Source organism: Sarcophilus harrisii, chromosome 3 (assembly GCF_902635505.1).
Source record: "Sarcophilus harrisii chromosome 3, mSarHar1.11, whole genome shotgun sequence".
Taxonomy (NCBI): domain Eukaryota; kingdom Metazoa; phylum Chordata; class Mammalia; order Dasyuromorphia; family Dasyuridae; genus Sarcophilus; species Sarcophilus harrisii.
In genome coordinates, this window is record NC_045428.1 from 187,136,281 (window position 1) to 187,156,554 (window position 20,274).

Here is a 20,274-nt window from a genome sequence, read left to right on the forward strand (position 1 = left end):
TCAGTGTTTGGGAAGCTCCTAAAGAAAGTGTAGTTTAGAAGAGGTATTTATTACGTTACCTACCAAACAGAAAGTTTATAGATTCATTGTGCCGATTACATTATAGTATGACTGTCAAATCTATTAAAAGTTCAACTGCTTCCACTTGAATTGTTTTAGGAAGAATGAAGATTGTTTGGCAAGATAAAGTATTAAACACTGTGATCTATCTATAAACTGAACTGCCAAGCATTCAAATTCTACTCTGGTGAGTGCAACTTCCGTGGGCTAGCTACTTAGCCCAGACGCCAAATAAATGCTTTCTTAAAAGACTATTTTATGGAATACTCAAAAAAGACAAGTGTTCATTCACAGGACAGAAATGGTACAGAAGAGACCTTCAGGATCTCTCTAAAGAACTTTAGTTTTGATTGTGATGCATAAGCCCCATTCTAGTATGCTCACCTCAAAAAAATTCCATGAACAAAGCAGAATTGCAATAGCATGAAGGAAATGTGAGTTATGCAGAATCTAAAAACATCTGCATCAGAGATAGTTCCAGAGAGGCCTGAGGAGACTTACATGGAGACTGATGGTAAGTTAAATGAGAAGAACCAGGAGATCATTATTCACAGCAACAACAAGATTATACCATGATCAATTCTGATGGACATAGCTCTCTTCAACAAAGAGACGATACAAACCAGTACCAATTTTTCAGTGGTGAAGTGGCCTCTACACCCAGATAAAGGACTATGGGAACTGAGTGTGATTTACAACATAGCATTTTCACTCATTTTGTTGTTGTTTGCTTGCATTTTATTTTGATTCTCTTTTTTTACTGGTTAGAGTTGATTTTTCTTGTGCAGCACAATAATTGTATAAATATGTATGCATACATTAGATTTAACATATATTTCTACCATGTTTAACATATATTGTACTACTTGGCATCTAAGGGAAGGCATGGGGGGGAGATTGAAACACAAAGTTTTGCAAGGGTTAATATTGAAGAATTATCCACACATATGTTTTAAAAAATAAAAAAGTTTTAATTAAAAAAATAAAAATAAAAACATCTGCATCCCAAATGTTTTAACAGACTACTGGTGTCTGATTTGTGATAAAGCTTTCTGAACTCACATTTTACTGCTCAATCACAGTGGAACACACTCTACCTTGATCCCAACATCATGATGTCATTTATTCTCTTCAAAAATGAAGGACAAACAACTATAAAACCTGCCTAAGAAAACAAACTAAGAAATGGAAGAATTCAATCCCAAAAGAAACATTAGCAACAAAGTTCACAGAATTATTTAGAAGTAATGAATTAAGATTGGGCGAATGATGAATCCTTGCAATGGTCAAACTGTGAATTCCAATATAACCAATGATTTCAAGACTTTAAGGCATTCATTATTCACACTAATCGGCAGCTCATTTACTGTGCCAGACTGTCCGAACACTATCCTAGACTGCCAAGGCCATACTCACCAGTCTTAGGAACATACCCAGATACAGAGGGAGATAAGCCAATCAGGAGGTGCAAATAGCCTGTCTTTACTTAGTAATTATCTCAGCTCAGGTTAGCAGGAAGCAAGAGTGAGAGAGTGCAAGAATAAGTGTGTGTGTTTATGTGTGTGAGTTCAGCTCAAAGCTGTCTATTTATGCTTTCTCTCTTCTGTGAGTAGCTTGTGCCCAACCCACTCAGTGCTGTGTAGGTGGAGCCACAGAAGGGAGACACCTGGAGTAAATGCTGTGTCCCAGGTGGAGATCAAGCAAGGGGACATACCCCTTGCCACCTCAAGGAACCTATTAGCAGTTCCTATAACACCCTGTAAGACACAACCTCCTGCCTCAGAGATCAAGCCCCTTTTTACCTCCTGGGATCATCCTACCAGCTGTGTGGCATGTAGGCTACATGGCAACTCTTGGAGAGAGAGAGGAATGTCCCTACCAACTTACTAAGGATCCTTTTATCTCCTTTTCTCTAATTCACTATTATAATTTAACTCATTGCTCTTCATACAATTTATTGAATCTGTTGGATCAGGGGTCCTTTCAAAACTACAAGTATAGAATGAATTTATCAGAATTAGGGTACAAGGATTTATTAGTCCTTCAATCAACAAATCAATTAATCAAAAATTTCTTAAAAGCTGAAAGTGTAGTATTGTAGAAAGAACATGGTACTTGGAGAAAGAAAATTTGGGTTTAAATTCTAATATTATTAAATTCCAACTTTTGCCATTTATTGCTATGTGATATTACAGAAATTACTTCACATCTCTAATGCTTAATTTATTGTAAAATGGGATAATGATATTAATTCAAATCATCTAAAATTGGGAGAATAGAATCTATCTCAACTGTTTTATAAATGTAAGGTTAAGTTTTATTTATTTTTAATATTTTCTAGGATTACATTGATTTATTATTAAAGTGAATCAATCACAAAATGGTGATCAAAGATTATTTGCCACTGTAAACCTACTTTTGCATTTGTAAAATATTTTTTGAGAATGATCTGCTCTCATCCTCTTATATGCATTTTAATTACTTTAATTTTTAAAAAATTCTATACAGTATGCTTTCCCCATTCTACTTATATATGAAAAAGTTTGCTTCTTTTTACCCCTGTGTGCTTTCCAGTATGGAGATCCTATATACAGGCATTCCTTTTTTACAGTACAGAGATTCCATATTCAGGAATTCTTTTTTGCACTCGTGTTACAATCATAACTCACATTTTGGCATCTGGAAAAGAAACCCAAAATGAACTCAGAACAAGCAGCCTTTAACTACTGTCAAATCCACATTGTAATTCATTATATGAAATTAATATAAATTCATTTTTCATTTGTGGAGGGGGGAAATTATGATTATTGATCTATTAGCTAAGAGGTGAGTGTTAACTCTTCTGAAATCTAGAAATACCTGATATTCATTATCCTTTCTTACTAAGAAAGCTTTTAGTCAGTAAATGGATGGCACCATAGATGGATCACTGGATCTGGAATCAAGAAGATCTCAATTCAAACCTAGCCTCAGACATTTACAACCTTTGTCATCCTGGGAAGATTATTTAATACAATTTGTCTCAGTTTCCTTATCTATAAAGTGAGCAAGAGAAGGAAATGGCAAAGCACTCCAACATTTTTGCCCAGAAAATTTCATAGGGTCACAAAAGAGTTGGGCATTCAGTCTGTATGTCGGATGGTCATATTGTATATGAAGTATCCTGAAGGAAGAGTTTGAAAGCAATACTTTAACTTGTTCATTCACTTTCAGGAAATTCTTATGTATTGAAATTTTATGAGACTGGTTAATAAATTAATAATAATAATAACTAATATTTACATAATACTTTAAGGTTTGCTTTTATATGTTTTATATGTTATTTCATTATTCAAACAACTTCTTAAGGTATGAGCCATTATTATCTTCATTTTATAGAAAAGGAAGTTGAGGCACAGATGTATTAAGTGACTTGCCCAGTATTATACTGCTGGTAGATATCTGATGTAGAGTTTGAATTCAGGTTTTCTTAATTTCAATTTCAGGTCTAGCTGTGAGGAGAAAAATGAATTTATGAATTGTATCATCCAAATTTAATTAAATTAACATTCACAAAATGAGTCTGTGCTTAAGGAATTTCTGTAAAAACAATTGTGGTTTGAAAGCAATAGTAATACTGCAAGTGCAAGAGATCAATAAGAAAATGCTATAGCTGACATTTCTACTTAATAATCATTAATCAACTTATGAAGTTAAAAAATCTAATCATTGCATTTATTGCATAATATACCTTGCACTATTAGCTAATAAGTGAAATAAAGCCTGAATGATTAGCAAAACATTTTAAAATTAAATTTTTTTATTCCCAAAATGATGTCCATTTTTTCCTAAAGTCTCATATCTAAACATTTTAAACTTGAAAATATATTATTCTATATGTTAAAGTGGTCAGAGTGAAAGGTTTTTAGCAGCTTTGCACCAATTTAAGAAATATAATAGTTTGTAGGAATGCTTTATTGACATCAAGAAAGAGGGAAATTCACTCTTTCAACTCCAAAAAAATCTTTTGCATTACTGGTGGATAGAATAGGAATAGAAAAATTTTATGATTTAGTAATCCTAGCAATGAGATATTTTTTCCTTTTGTATATACATAACTTTGTGAGATAGTTTTTTTCAGAAACCGAACCTAGAAGAAACCTCCAAATTACCATACCACAAAATGTTAAACTAAGATTTAAAAAATAATGAAGTATATTTAACTACATTGTGCTCTGTTTTTCTGTTCTTTTTTCTCTTTCTCCATATATAAATACATATATATGCACACTTACATATACATTTATAAATGTAATTTATAGCTTTTTAGTCAAAAGAAAGAGAATACTATTAAAAAATAAAACAAGATGTTTACTTCATCTAACCTCATCTTTTTAATTGTTACTTTTTATATCTTATAATTTACATTTTATATATGTGCATTATAATACTGTGGTATATATAACTTTAAATTATATATATGAAAAATAAATATATACATATATATGTGTATATAAGTAAATATGTGTGTGTGCATATATCTATATATATGGAGAGTGAATGCTCCAAAAGTATTTACTGGTGAGATATTTATGAGATATTTAATCAAAAAACTTTGGAGGTCACTGGAGATAATATTGGCCTTGGTCTTTGGAATAACTACATTCAAATATAGCCTATAATGCTGACTAGATATAGATATGTCATTTTATCTCTGTATTCTTCAGAATTTTCCTATGATATCTCTTGATTCACTCAATCAGTCAATTAACTATTGAAAAATTAAACAAACCGAAAAGTAGTTTCCTTGAAAGTTGTCTCCTTGAAATCTCTTTTTTGTCTATTAGGTGACTTTTTGAAGGGAATAAAAGAAAGAGGATTCCATACGGGGAAGTGAATGATATTATTGGCAAGTAAAATTGCCCACAAACAAGATATTGTATAGGCAAACACAGAATGAGTTTTCATGCCAGGTTCTGTCAGTGTCATGATTTATCTTCCAGGATCTTTTCAGTTGTGATGTATAAGACCTTGAGAAATTGACTACTGCCTGCTGAGCATTGTTAAGCCTGAGAATTCAACAAGAAAGGAGATCCAAGGCTACTCCAACAAACAGTAAGTCAGACATTCCCAACTGGTCAGGGCACCAGGAGTAATATAGTATCTTGTTCATATTGGTTTGCAGAAACAGACCAGGGAGAAGTTCAGGGGAGTGAGGCAGGGTATCCAACTTCATTATCTTTCTTTTTTTTACACACTGTCATGAAGTGCACCCTGTTGCCACATGCTAATGGAGGGTAAAGAGAAATAGGAGCAAATACGATCTACCATAGACCTATTACTTCTCCCTTCTTTCATGTTTTTATAATCCTTTACAACTTTTTTCTGTCTTGAATTCTCAAAATAATACTGAGTTTGATGGGATGGAGCCTGTACTGAAGTGCAGCTTGAGGCTGCTCAGGAGACCTTTATAACTACAACCTGGCACAATACCATAAAACAACTCTCCACCAATGAGAAGAGCCAAGTTCAGGCACAATATAAAAATATGCGTGGGAGAGGAGAATACATTCATATAGTTATCCTTACTGCCTTCCCAAGGGTGTATCTGGAGGATATCCAAAATACCATCCCAATATCAGGGAAGTCTCTTACAGACCCAACAGTGGAATTGTTGTGGACTTTTCCAAAGAAGAAGATAATAATAATAACTTTGACTATTACTGTATCTCTAATAGAGACCTAACCTTTCCTAGAATCATGAAATCATAGTCTAAGAAAAATCTTTCAGATTAATTTAACCCCCTCATTTTAAAGATGTTTACTGAGATAAAGTAGCCTTGAGTGTCTTTTAAATAGTCAAGAAATTCTCCTCTTACCCCTCACCCTAAACATTGGATATACTTCTCATTTCATGGTATGATTTTACAAAATCAGCAATTATAGTAAAAATCACTGACACCAGGCAACTTACAAAGCTATTAATTCTTCTATAAAACAAATAAACATTTCTCCCGAAATATAGTCACCTTTCTGCAAATATTACAATTTTAGGAAATATATAAAGAAAATAGTTTTATAAGCATATTGATAGAAAGCAGTGTGGTATAGCAAAAAGATAACTGGACTTGAAAAGAGGCTAGACAATTTTTTTATCTCTGCTAGTTACAAAATGTTTTCTGTTGTTTCTTTGGGCATCTCTGCTGACATGAATTCTTCCATCATCTAGTATCTCCATTGAATTTTAGCTTCACCTGATGGCATTTTAAAGCATAAACCTAACCAGAAAGCAGGTAATTGTGTTTTTGTTTTGTTTTGTGGTTTTTTTGTGTGTAAGAGAGACAGGGAAAGAGAAAGACAAAGGCAGAGAAAGAGACAGAGAGAGACAAAGAGACAGACAGATTCAGATAGACAGACAGAGACAGTCAGACAAAAATAGAGGCAGATATAGAGAGAAAGACACAAAGAGAAAGCAATTGGGGTTAAATGATTTGCCCGGGATCACACAATGACTTCCAGTGTCACAGATAAAATTTGAACTCAAGTCCTCCTGTCTCCAGGGCCAGTTTTGTATCCATTGTGCCCTCAACTGCCCTTGTGTTTTTTTAAAATAAAATTTATTAATACATTTTTTTACATCCTTGTTTCCCCCCAATAGCATTTCCCTTCCCTATCCCAGAAAGACATCCAATATAAGAACTGATGTTTAAAACATAGAAAGAAGAAAAATTCAGCATAACTGATGAATACATTTAAAAATATGCACTATGAGAAACCTTTGAGGATCTCCCAGTTCTATAAAGGGTTGGAACAAGGATGAATTCTTTTAATCTTTGCTTGTTCTTTACAATTTTGCAACTTTTACTTTTGATGTGTGTGTGTATGTGTGTGTGTGTGTGTGTGTGTGTGTGTGTGTGTGTGTAGCTGCTCTTTCCATTTACATTGTTATAATCATTGCATACAATGTTTTCTTGGCTCTTCTTTCTTTACTCTGCATCATTTCCTGCAGATCATTCTATGTTTCTCTATATTGATCTTATTCATCAGTAATAATTTGTTATGTTCATGTACTGTCCTTTGTTTAGCCATTCCCCAGTCAGGTCATCTACTTTGTTTCTAATTCTTTTACTATCACAAAAAATTCTATTATAAAATTTTCAATCTATATAGGAACTTTCTTTTTATCAATGATTTTCTTTGGATATAAAGTAGTAATTACATCTCTGGGACAGATAGGATTTGTGTGTTGCTTTCTTTTTTTAATTGTTGCTTTCAACTCTACTTCATTCTAAACATTTTTAATTCTATTATATCTCTGGGATGTAAGGTGACATCTTTAAATTTTTTTCTCAGGAGTTCCACTTAGTAAAAGTGCCAGCCATCCCTGAGGAGGGGAAATAGAACTTGAACCCAGCAGTCCTGTGCTAAACCCAGCCACATGCCCAGCTAATGATCTCCACCTTCTGTGGGAGGGAGTGAACTGCTACTTTCTCCTTTCTACCCTCCTTTCCACCAGACCTTTACGTAAAGGATCAATGTATATAGCCCAGCTTCTTCTACACAACTCTTTATGTTTTTTCCTGTTACTCTCCCTGTTCCTATACTTGTATAATCTGAAGTGATTTAGGATAAAACTGTCTCAAGTCCTATTCTCCCATCCCCTCAACCTTACCCTACCCATATCCTAATCCAACTTATTGTGCCCTCTTGAAATCCCATTACATAGTGAACAAACTATTTTTTACCCCATTATTTACCTCACAATTCCTCCATTTATTAGCTCTTACTGAGATCTTACTACTTTCAGATGACTCTGCACATCCTGCAAGCATCTTCAGCATAGCTGTACTTTCTTTAAAACTTCTAGATACCCTTATGCTGGAGAGAGTCAGAAAAGTCACCTACTATTTCTTCAAGACTTTCCTTTTACATCTTCTCACTAATCTTAGCTCTTCTGAAGGCCAAGGAAACAAAATATTCTAAAAAATTCAAAATTATGGTAGCTCTAGTGTACTCACATCTAAGTCAGTCTCTCCCGTTCTCAATGATTTCAGTACCTAACTCACCATTTTATGTCCTCTTTTCAAGAGAACTTTAAGCTCCCTATAGATATACTTTTGAACTTTTAAAACTCTCAGTTCCTTAGCTTCCTTACATCTCGTCAGCCTATTCCTATGACTGCATATGGGAGGAAAGAAAGAAGGAAAGAAATAAACATTTATACACCACCTATTATGTTCCAGGTACCTTGTTAAGCATTTTTACAAATATTTTATTTGATCCTCACTAAAAAAATGAGACATAGATGATATTATTACTTTTTACTATTTCAGGAAACTGATGCACAAAGCCTTTAAGTGATTTACTTAGGGTCATACAAGCTAGCATCAGAACCTGGATTTGAGCTCAGGTCCTTTCTGATTTCAGGCCCTGTGCCACCTAACTGACATTTAGGACATGGAAATATTCTGCATCTAGATGTTACCTACAATTGTTCTTCTATAATGAGAAACTCTGATATACTCTTATTTGAGTTTTAAGTTCTAGTAGTCCATTTCTCCTTATGCTTTTCCATCTTATACTTAATCATAATTATCAAGCAGAACTTGATTTCTTCCATCTCTTAGTTCTTAGATAATAACCCCTGCTCTGACATAGTTTTAGTTAGGAGCAGGCCTGATACCAATATCTTGTTACTTCAGGTTCAATTTTGATATGACATATGAGACACAAGATACTGTATAGTTAACAAAAAGCTCATTTACTTTTCTCTAATATAACAAAAGTTATCCAAGAAGGGTACGGTGCATTTAACTTTTATGTACAAGGCCCCCTCTAGTCCATATAAAAATTTTTTTTTTGTCAACAGGGCAAAGTTATGATGACCCAAAATGTCTTTAGATATCCACCAAATGAGAGAGGACTGGATTCCCATATGGCTTGGAATTTTTATGCACTTTAGTAATTTGGAATTTTTATTAAGGGAGGTAGAAGCCAATGAGGTTACAGAAATAGCTTAGTTCTCATTTAGGGAAAATTTTTTCTCTTGCACTTCTGTCATGACATTGTAATGACACATCATACCTACAAGGTCCAAAAGCTCTTCTAGAGGACTTTCCGCCACTTAAATGTTTTCAGAGTTTTGTTGGATAATTCACATGAAAATAAAATGAATTAAAGGGAAAAGAAAAAAGGGGGGGGAGAAAGATTCAATCTCCATAAAGGAAACAAAAAAAAAAAAAGAAAAAAGAAAAAAATGTAGGAGAGGGCAAAAGCTTTAATCTCCCCCATGAAAATTCCCCCCCCCCCACCGGAAAGACAAAGTCTCAGACATCAAAGATTTGGTCCACATGGTGGATGCCACATCTCTGCCATTCACTGTGGGTTTCCTGGAGCTGCTAAATCAGAGCATCACCAAGAATGATGACCTCTTCAGTTTAGACATGGATTCCTCTCCTTGAGGGAGTGACAATAAACAGGAACAACACAAGAAACATCAGGAAGGCAGGACTACTGATGCTGGAATTGTTGAATAACAATTCTTCACCATGTATCAGGATGCCCTAGAGTAAAATGGTTAAAAGATGATTAGCTTTTTGTATTCAACTTGTCCTGGGATCCAAGTTGATTAGGAGGTTCTCCTAATATTGCCATATACTCATCATTGCCTGGTTTATTCAACAAAACTTCGCCTTTCTTTAAAACCACATCAGGGGTTTGATATGAAATATTTGTTCCTTTAGAAGTCCCTATATAGGGACTTTTCCTTCCAAACAGGGACTCTCACTTATCCATACACAGGAAGTCAGAATTACCATCAAGTCATATAGGGGAATCCCAATTGCATTAAGTAATCATGAATCCAACATAGTGATATGGCAACAGTTCAGATAATTCTAAAGGTTTTTATTTGCTGGTACACACAGTAATGGGCAGCTAGTTGGCAAAGCAGATAGTGTACCAGATCCAAAGTCTGGAATATTCATCTTCCTGAATTCCACTCTGTTCTCAGACTGGCAAAGATACTGAAGTAGTTTGCCATTCCCTTGTCCAACTCATTTTATAAATAAGAAAACTGAGGCACATTTCTAAAATATATAAAGAACTGACTCAAATTTATCAGAATTCAAGTCATTCTCCAATTGATAAATGATCAAAGGATATTAATAGACAATTTTCAGATGAAGAAATTGAAACTTTTTGTGGTCATATGAAAAGGTGCTCCAAATCTCTATTGATCAGAAAAATTCAAATTAAGACAACTCTGAGCTATCACTATACACTTGTGAGATTGACTAAGATGACAGGAAAAGATAATGACAAATGTTGGAGAGGATGTGGAAAAACTGGGACACTGGTACATTGTTGGTGGAACTTTGAACAGATTCAACCATTCTGGAGAGCAATTTGTAACTATGCTCAAAAAAGTTATCAAATTGTGCATACCTTTTGACCCAGCAGTGTTTCTACTGGGCTTATATGCCAAAGAGATCTTAAAGGAGGGAAAGGAACCCATGTGTGCAAAAATGTTTGTGGCAGCCCTTTTTGTAGTGATAAGAAATTGGAAAATGAATGGATGCTCATCAATTGGAGAATGGCCGAATAAATTATGGTATATGAATGTTATGGAATATTATTGTTCTGTAAAAAATGATCAGCAGGATGATTTTAGAGAGGCCTGGAGAGAGTTACATGAGCTAAGTGAAACCAGGAAATTATTATACCTGGCAACAACAAGACTATATAATGATCAATTCTCATGGATGTGGTTCTCTTCAACAATGAGATGATTCAAACCAGTTCCAGCTGTTCAGTGATGAAGAAAGCCATCTACACCCAGAGACAGGACAGTGGGGGAACTGAGTGTGAACCACAACATAGCATGATCACTCTTTCAGTTGTTCTTTACTTGCATTTTGTTTTCTTTCTCAGTTTTTTTCCCTTCTTGATCTGATTTTTCTTGTGCAGCAAGACAACTGTATAAATATGTATACATATACTGGATTTAACATATATTTTAACATATTTAATATGTATTAGGCCATCTGCCATCTGTGGAAGGGGGTGGTGAGAAGGAGGGGTTAATTTGGAACAAAAGGCTTTGCGAGGATCAATGTTGAAAAATTACCCATGCATATGTTTTGTAAAGAAAAGCTTTAATAAAAAAAATAAAGTTAACAGAATTGGGAAAAAAAAAAAGAAAAGAGAAAACTGAGGCAAACAGGGTTAAGTGACTATCCCAGGGTCACACAGCTAGTAAGTTTCTAAGTCCAGATTTGAACTCAAGATGAATATTCCTGACTCCAGGTCCAGCACTCTATCAGTTAGCTATCCAAAACCACCAGTGGGAGTTCCCAAGTCATTTCCTCAGTCCCCTATCATTCTCTTATTGCTGGGTTCCAATACTAACAAGATGATGAACTTTAATCTCTAAAACCAGAACTTCTGGGGTGGATATCATTCACTGGGTTACTATTAGCCCCCATCCACGTTAGAACAGACTTCACTTGTGAGGTACCAGCTACATTAGCAGCTCCTTCGCTGGTCTTGAATAGTTTTTAAAAGCTAAGACCTCTGCCTCTGATTACTGAATGTACTGACCCAGTTTACTTTGTCTTATTACATTGGCAGGCCAATTTCCTTAGTATTGCTAATAACAACCAGGGAAATGTGGGACTTGGATTCAACTTCTGCTCTTATTACCTAGGTGTACGTGTAACCATAGATAAATAATCTAACCTCTCTAATCTTCAGTTTTCATCTACAAAATAGGAATGTTAGTTACATTGGCCTTAGAATTGTGAGAAATTGAAATTATACAATTGATATGCTTTGCAAGTCCGCTATTTAACTATGAGTTATTGCCATTTTGAACATAATTTGACATTGTTCCTCTACAAATACTAACCTTGGCAATTTACATAAAACTTCATATAAATTGTAAGTTCTATGCTGTCTCAAGAATATTACTTTGCCAGTTTTGGGCTTTCTAATATGAATGATCAACCAATTCCTGGACCTGTTTTAATCAATAAAAAACATAATCTGTCAACATTAACATTTTTAAAATAATTTTTCCCGTAATTACTTCACTAATAATAGTAGATTTTTAAAAATATATCTATGGATATAGAATTAAATGTCTTTCTCACAATTTTAGAAGGAACCTTTTAAATTTAACATAAAACTATGTGGATTTTATTGCAGAGGTTGGCAAATGTTACCATAACATTCTGTTAAAATATTTGATCTATTGCTATATGCCTTGGAATATGACCATGTCAAAATTTCGGAGAATCCAGAATTTATTTTGCTATACATATAATTATGCATCTATTAAAAACAGGCACTTAAAAAAAAAGAGTGGGGCAGCTTATATGTATCTTCGTGTTTTATTTGCAAAATGAAGTATACTTTCTTTAGCAAAAGACGTATATTAAAAATGCCCCCACTATTACCATTTCAGGACATAGTGAACATTCCAAAGCAGATAGGTCAGGTATTTAAGATTATCTGCAGGCAGAAAGCACAAGTGCATGCAAACAAACAAACAAACAAAAACCTTATGAAATTACACAAAACTGTTGGGTTTCATTATATGGTATTTTTCATGAGCTGGATAAGGAAATATTCAGGGGCTAATTATTGAGCCAGTGGATGTCTGAAGGGAAATTTTCTTCTGGCACCCGCATTTTAATACACTTCACTGATTTTTTGTGACTCCATTAAAGATTTGGCTTATTTTGTTTTTTGTTTTTTCAATTGTGTCCACCTTTTCAGTACCCTATTTGGATTTTCTGGGCAAAAATACTAGTTTGCCACTGTAGCACATTTTCTTCTCCAGCACATTTTACAGATGAGGAAACTGAGGCAAAGTTAAGTAACTTGCCCAGGGAAACACAATTAGTATGTATCTGAGGATAATTAAACTCGGAAGACTCATCTTTCCTGATTTCAGGCTTGTACTCTATCCACTGCTTGTTGTTTGTCCTTCCTTCTCAAAGAGGACTATGATATCAGGGAGGTGCCATTATATGCAAGTGAATTGGATTTAAATGAGGTAGGGCTGTGCAAGGTCACCTGCTTCACTTTCTCCTCAGAGCCATCTGGGTCCAGTGGCAAGGTGCAGTTCAAGACAATTGCAGATGGCCCTGGATAAAATGGCAGACCTTGACTATTTTAAGTTAAGGTCTTCATCAGGTTTCAGGTTGACTGACACTACTCATTCAGTGATTCTAATTGTCCATCAACACTTCTTGAGGTTTAAATAATTAGACAAGTCATAATTATTTTCCATGGTTCTACTTTCTCCTTTTTCAAATCTATAGCTCCTACAAAAATTTTTTTTCTTAATGACTTTTGCACTGATCTTATTTTTCTAGTTCATGTATTTTATTATAATTTTAAATTTTTCTTCTTTTGTGCTTATTTCAATTTTCTATTTGTTGACTCCCCAGATTTTTAATTTTACAAATGAGTTATTAATCATTTATTTTTGTTTGTTATGAGCCAGAATTTGAAACAAGGTGATAACTCAATGAAATCGATAGAAACAATGCTTAAGTTAACACCTTTGAGAGTTCACACATTAGCTCACACATTAGTTCACACGTTTGGGAGATTTCAGGGTTCAGTATGAGATATCCAAATTCACACATCCCATAACTACACTCTCAGAGGAGGAGTCAATCTTTGAGTTTACACCTCTAAAAGAGCATAAAAAAAGCTTCAGTCAGTCAGTCAGTCAGTTCAGAAGATTGCCAGGAGTCGGAGTTGGAGGCAGAAGCTGGAAGAGCAAAAAGACAAGCTGCAAGAGCTCTTGGAACCAAGCAGAGAGGCTTCTAAGAAAACTAACCGGGCTATTTTGGAAAGAGACAATAAAAAATTGGATTTTAACTCCTGGCTGCATTTGGAGTGATTATTACTCTGAACTGAAACTAAGGCTGCCTCTAGAAAACCTCCCCAAGAAACTTGCTCCCAGAGAAACATCATATATTATATAAAAGAAAAGAACACCACATTTGTTACTGCTTATTTTCAGAGCTAATTTTTTCCTCTGAAGATTGCTTTAATTGAACCAGAAAAAATTGTTATATTGTCTCATCTTTGTCATTCTTTTTCAAATAGTTGCTAATTATTTATCTGATTTGTTCTCTGACACATTAATGAGCATTAATCTTTATCTGTCTCTATTTAGGTTTGTATAGTTTTGATTATGCTCCCTGTATTAATTACTATTTCACAGTATAATATATAAGAAATATATTAAAATTATTTATGACTTCTTACATTTGTTTTCAATGTTTCTGTAACCTACCATATGCCTATGTTTGTGAAGGTGCTATGTGATGCTTAAAAACAATGTATATATAACATTCTGAAAATTCCATATCTTTCATATCTAATTTCTCTAATAGTTTGTTCAGTTCTAAACTTTCTTTTTTATTTATGTTTCTTTTAGATTTATCAAAACATGGAACATGAAAATCAAAGTCTCCTAAAATTTTTGTTATTATGTCTTTTTGTAAGTTCACTAATTTAAACCACATGAGTTTAGAGACTGAATCACCCATGTTTCCCAAAAGATTCCTCCCTCTTTCCCACCTCATTCCAAAGAGTAATTACTTATAAAAAACGAATTTAAAAAAAGGGGAGAAACAATTTAGTGAAACTAACCAATCCATCAACTTTTTGACATATTATGTGGTTTTGTACATTTTCATATCTCCTCTTTGAAACCAAATTTGGTTCCTATCACCAATGTACTTCATTGTGATCATTTAATGATGTCTAATACATATTTATATATATATATGTACATACATACTATAAACATACACACATATGAATTAAGATATATGTGTATAGAACTATACCCCAAAATATGTAAATTAATATTTTAATTATAAATTGTACTTATAGTAGTATACATGCACATACATTTATAAATATATATGTATATATGTGCATATATATGTAGTTAAATAAAGTTATATATTTATATGACCATAACTTTTACTCTCTGTCTCTGTCTCCTTGTCCCAAGGTTTGACAAATGTAACAGAAATATAAATAAAAAGGAAACTTGAGAACTGAACAGACTATTGAAGAAATTAAATATGAAAGACATGGAATTTTCAGAATACCATATATACACATTATTATTAAGGATATATGTGTGTGGTATATATACATATATATATATATATATATGTATATATACATATGAGAAAGAGAGAGAGAGAGAGAGAGAATATGAGAATTCAGGGCTGAGCTTTTTATTTTAATTGTGTAGAGTATACTTTTACTAGTGCAGAGAGGTTATTCATTTGTAACTTAGTTTGGGAAAATTGGGAGCAGTGAGAAATTAAATGACTTGTACAGTCATATAGTTAATATCTAGTATCAGTTAAAGGTCAGATTTGAACCCAAGTCTTCCTGGTAACAAATTTGGTTCCATATCCATTACATCATACTGATTCTCTTAAAGAACTCAATGTACAAAACCATGGATTAACTATCAATTTAGAAAAACTGAATGAAATTCACTTGATTGATGTACTATATTAAAATTACAGTATCAAGAATTTGGATATTTAAACTCTTACATTTCATGTAACACATTTCCCATCATCATGGAAATGAAAGCTTCAGCAAACTGGTTAAAAAATGTAGATCATTTGATTTGGAGATAGACTAATATTCACTACATCCAATCCAAAATTTAGAACAACTAATAATAGTTGATAAATGCAGTTTTGTGGGGAAATTAGAACAATGGCTAATTTAAAAGGAGACCTCTAAGTATTTATTTCCCTTAAAACAATAAGAGCAATGGGTTGCAGAATGTTTCTGATTTTTAATTCAGGAATTCTTGTGTATTTACACATGTAGAAATCTAACCATGAGTATGTATAATCATTTTGATCTGTGAAAAAGTCTGCAAAAACATTGCATTACAGAGATTCTAAATTGCATTTTGTAGAGGATAATGTTCTTTGAACTCTGATTTAAAAATATTTTCAAGCAGATTATTATTTAAGCCAATTTGTTGTGCTTTTGATAAATCTTCTGGAAGAATTTGTTAGCATTTTGGCTACTTCCTACCACAGTGAAAATGTATAATTTTTAAAACATACACAAATCAAAAGGAAATTTTGCAAAATTATAAAGAACATGTATGGCTTAGCAGGAGAGATTTGAGAAGATACTCTCACCACACCACTTTATAATAGAGGTCTACAAGTATTGTGCCTTGCTCATGTTTTCAGACTTTTTTGTTGCATTCTTCAATTATGTTTTTTCTCCTACTTTTTCTATTTCTTTTTTTTTTACATTTAAAATATTATTCCTTATATGGAATGGTTCCCTGAGAGGAGATAGAATGGCAGAGAAAATTATGATGATATAAAAAGACATCAATAAAATCTTTAAAAAAAAAAAGGTTATTTCATGATATCTCCTGGAATATTACTTCTTTTCTGCATGCATAGATAATTTGAAAAAGGTAGGGGAATGAGCCTGTATATTCTTGACCTACCTCTTCTTTTTGTCCTTTAGATTCTATTGCCTTTCTTTTTCAACTATTTGAACTATTCCAGAGAAGGAAGTTGGGTTTACTCATATTTACTATCTCATTCATCATCTTATGATGCATTTATTAATTTCACATGTGTTTTCATGTCAACTTTATGAAATAGTTGGGTTTACACATCATCAAGTAGGAAAGTAATAAACACAAAACTTCATGAAAAGCATGGTTTATTGGACAATAAAGTTTCTACACATGCCTAATAGATCTGTTTCATCAGCCTTTTTATACATGTGGCTGTTTCTTTGTGCTTTTCATCAGTTTGTGGACATTGGCTATTAATATTCACCTTTATTCAGCTGATTACCATCTCACATCATGACCTAATCTAAGTAAATATTTCAGCTGAAAGAAAGAATTTTAATGCTCTGCATTATTTAGCAGCAAGAATAATTCTAAAATATGCTGGGTTCAACTTAGAAGAAAATTTACACCAGTATCAAGAGACTACCCAGAGTCAAAGGAGAGAACAGTATGTAGGATTAGGAAGTAGAATTACCAAGCAAGTCTTGATAGAAGAGGAAAAGACCAGTCTACAGGCCAGAGGCAATATCATTGGTAGAGATGAGAGGACAGCAAGGAAATTTGCTAAGAATCTCTCCCATTGAAGCAATAAACTGGGAAAACATTTTTACAATTGAAGGTTCTGATAAAGGCCTCATTTCCAAAATATATAGAGAATTGACTCTTATTTATAAGAAATCAAACCATTCTCCAATTGATAAATGGTCAAAGGATATGAACAGACAATTTTCCGATGATGAAATTGAAACTGCCTGTCATTTAGGGGAAGGGGTGGAGGGAAGGAAGGCAAAAGTTGCAACAGAAGTGAGTGCAAAGGACAATGTGGAAAAATTATGCATGCATATGTTCTGTCAATAAAAAAGCTATAATAATAATAATAAAGAATCTCTTCCAGTCAGAATAAGTATTCTGTCCTATGTAATTAAGGATAAAAATAATAATACACTGATGTTTTCCATTTGGTTTGCTAGTTAGGAATCTATCAGTGACTGCCATTCTTCAACTAACCCTAGAAACTCATGACTAACCACATATATTCTATTAAATAGCATATACTATTAAAATGTGATTCCAATTTTATAATTAAAAGACATGTCATAAGTGAATAACTCAGTGAAAGTTAATGGTATTTACAGTAATTAGCTTTGATCATAGAGCAATAATATTTTAATAGAGTAAGCCTGTTCCCAGGAAAACCTAATCTTTTTTCTTATAGAGGAATGCTTAAAATGCTCCTGCATCTATCCTTGAAAGTTTCAAAAGACACCATTCTATCATTTCAGCCTTTCTCTTCAAATTGTATGTGCTAACTATAGTGTATAGTTTGAATTTGCTGTCCACATATTTTAAACTCCAGATTCTCTCCCTTCCCCTACTCATTTGGAGTACTATATCACTGTGCTTTAAGGAGAGATCTCTGCAGGAAAAAACAAAGATTCATTAATCATGAATCATTACATTTTGTCAGTTGGCAAAGAAATCCTTTACTCATTTATCCTTTGAATGAAATTAGCTCTGGCTCAGGCTTTAAGAAAGGCAATTCTAAATGTCTTGGCATCTTCCTATAGCAGTTTGTGTATATGCCATAAAATGGCAGATGGAGTTTATTATGGAAGATGAATTTATTTTGTAAATTTTTTCCCTATTTGATCACTTCATTTATTAAGTGTTGATAATAGGCATAGATTATTATTTTATATGTGCTCATATGTTTAAGGCAGTGGATATTAGCTTCACAATGAAGAGAAATTTCAAAAAGAGATATTTACTTTATTGTTATTGTCAAATATATAGGCAACCCTTTTACTTTTCTATTCCATTTGATAAACTACCATGCAAATTCTTTAAGCATAAAAATTCAAAACTTATTGAGAATCAGAACCAAAGAAAATATCTAAAAGTACAAGAATCTTAAGGCTACAGTGGATACCAGCAGTTACATAGTTATGGGCAGCTTTGCAAGTATTTTGAATATTAGGCTTCAAGATGAATATTTATTGTACAAATTGGCATATTTTCAACTAAACTCTACATTTATTTAATATCTTTTAAGTGCTTATCATTTTGCTAGGCAGTGGAGTGACAAGATACAAAGTGATAAAATATAGCTAGTAGGAGAGCTAAAATTGCACTCGATACTAAAACAGTATTCATGAGACACAAAAGTTTAATTGAATTCAATTTTTGATCTGTATCTGTAGAATCTTTAAAAATATTTATTTATTTTGTTTTTAACAGGCATTGTTTTTCTGAATATTGTCCTCCCTGCTCCTATATTCAGCATGTCACTCCTTGTATAAAGATTAATTAAAAAGAAGAAGAAATGGCAACACTAGCCAACATGTCAACTGTATTTAAATATGTATGTAATATGTCATACTGATATTTTCTCTGCTTTTCTCTTCCCAAATTCAGTCATTATTTTTCTTCATCCCTCCCTTCCTTTCTTTTCTTTTACTCTTTCCTTCCTTCCTTTGGATAGGTTGGCAATGATGAATAGTGAAGTTTCATAAGAGGATAGACTACCAAAAAGAATAACTTCTTAACAAAGCATGCTGACTCAACAATTTCAACACAGAGTTTGCTAGCTTTCCTCTCTTCTGTTGAAGGTTACAGGATGAGATGTGCATTGTCAAACACTTGTCAAACCCAGAAGTAAATATAGTTCACTGTTGTGATTTATGTGGTTTAAGATCTGTAAATATATAAAGACCATGTAAATTACTGATCATCATGCTAGCTATGTATATGATGCCATTTCATTAAATTAATAGGACTTAAAATATTGTTGTTTTGTCTTTTTGTGGAATTTAGATTCCTCAGTTGGGCATTGGAAAAAAAAACAATCAGAGCTTTGAATCAAAGATTAGCTTGAAATGAGAATGGGGGAAAATGGTATTTTTCTATGAATCAAATAATATCACAAACAGAATCTGTAGGAGAATCCCTTCTGAATATATTTATTTTCACCCTCACCCTAACTTTTGTTCTATGTAAATGATAAAATAATGGATATTTCATTGTTCTAATGATATTTTAAATAGAAATCAATAATTATGATAGCATATTATTTTTATAAAAGACAAATTCACTTTTTATTAACTGTTTCCTCCTTATCCTCAACCAAGTACTTGCAGCCAATTACAATTTAAATTCCTAAGTCATATTTTTATCCAGCATGCTATTGTTTCCAGATCTTTCTTCAACTTGGCTGAAATAAGAGCTATTCAAATTAAGCAGCTGCTTTGAACAAAGAACAAATAAACAAAAACTTAACCTGTTCAAAATGTTTCAAATCAAGGCCATCTTGCATTATTCAAGAGCTACTAATAGCCAGCAAAGTCCCCTGATGATTCTCAAAAAGCCACTTAACTACTTAAATGCATCTAAAACACATTTGCCTTCTGTTCTGATAATAATAGTATCTGATCTGTCTTTTTGTCCATATTGCTATGTATTTCTTGTTATTTGAAAGCAACTTCAAGTATGCACAAAGGTTCATGACATATAATATAAATCAGAGAACAATACTCTATGACAAGGGTGATTTTTCTATTCTTTATTCCTAAATTATCACTGGGTCATAAGGTATGTCCATACCTAAGAACAGGGAGATAATA

At 33.1% G+C, this 20,274-nt stretch overlaps 1 long non-coding RNA gene across 1 annotated transcript; it reads left to right on the forward strand.

Moving 5' to 3' along the window:
- Nucleotides 1-313: 313 nt before the first annotated feature.
- Nucleotides 314-19,437, forward strand: LOC116423079. Its single transcript, XR_004233558.1, has 5 exons — nucleotides 314-574; nucleotides 5,043-5,154; nucleotides 6,269-6,332; nucleotides 18,893-19,016; nucleotides 19,137-19,437. It is a non-coding gene; the product is annotated as an uncharacterized LOC116423079 (long non-coding RNA).
- Nucleotides 19,438-20,274: the final 837 nt, after the last annotated feature.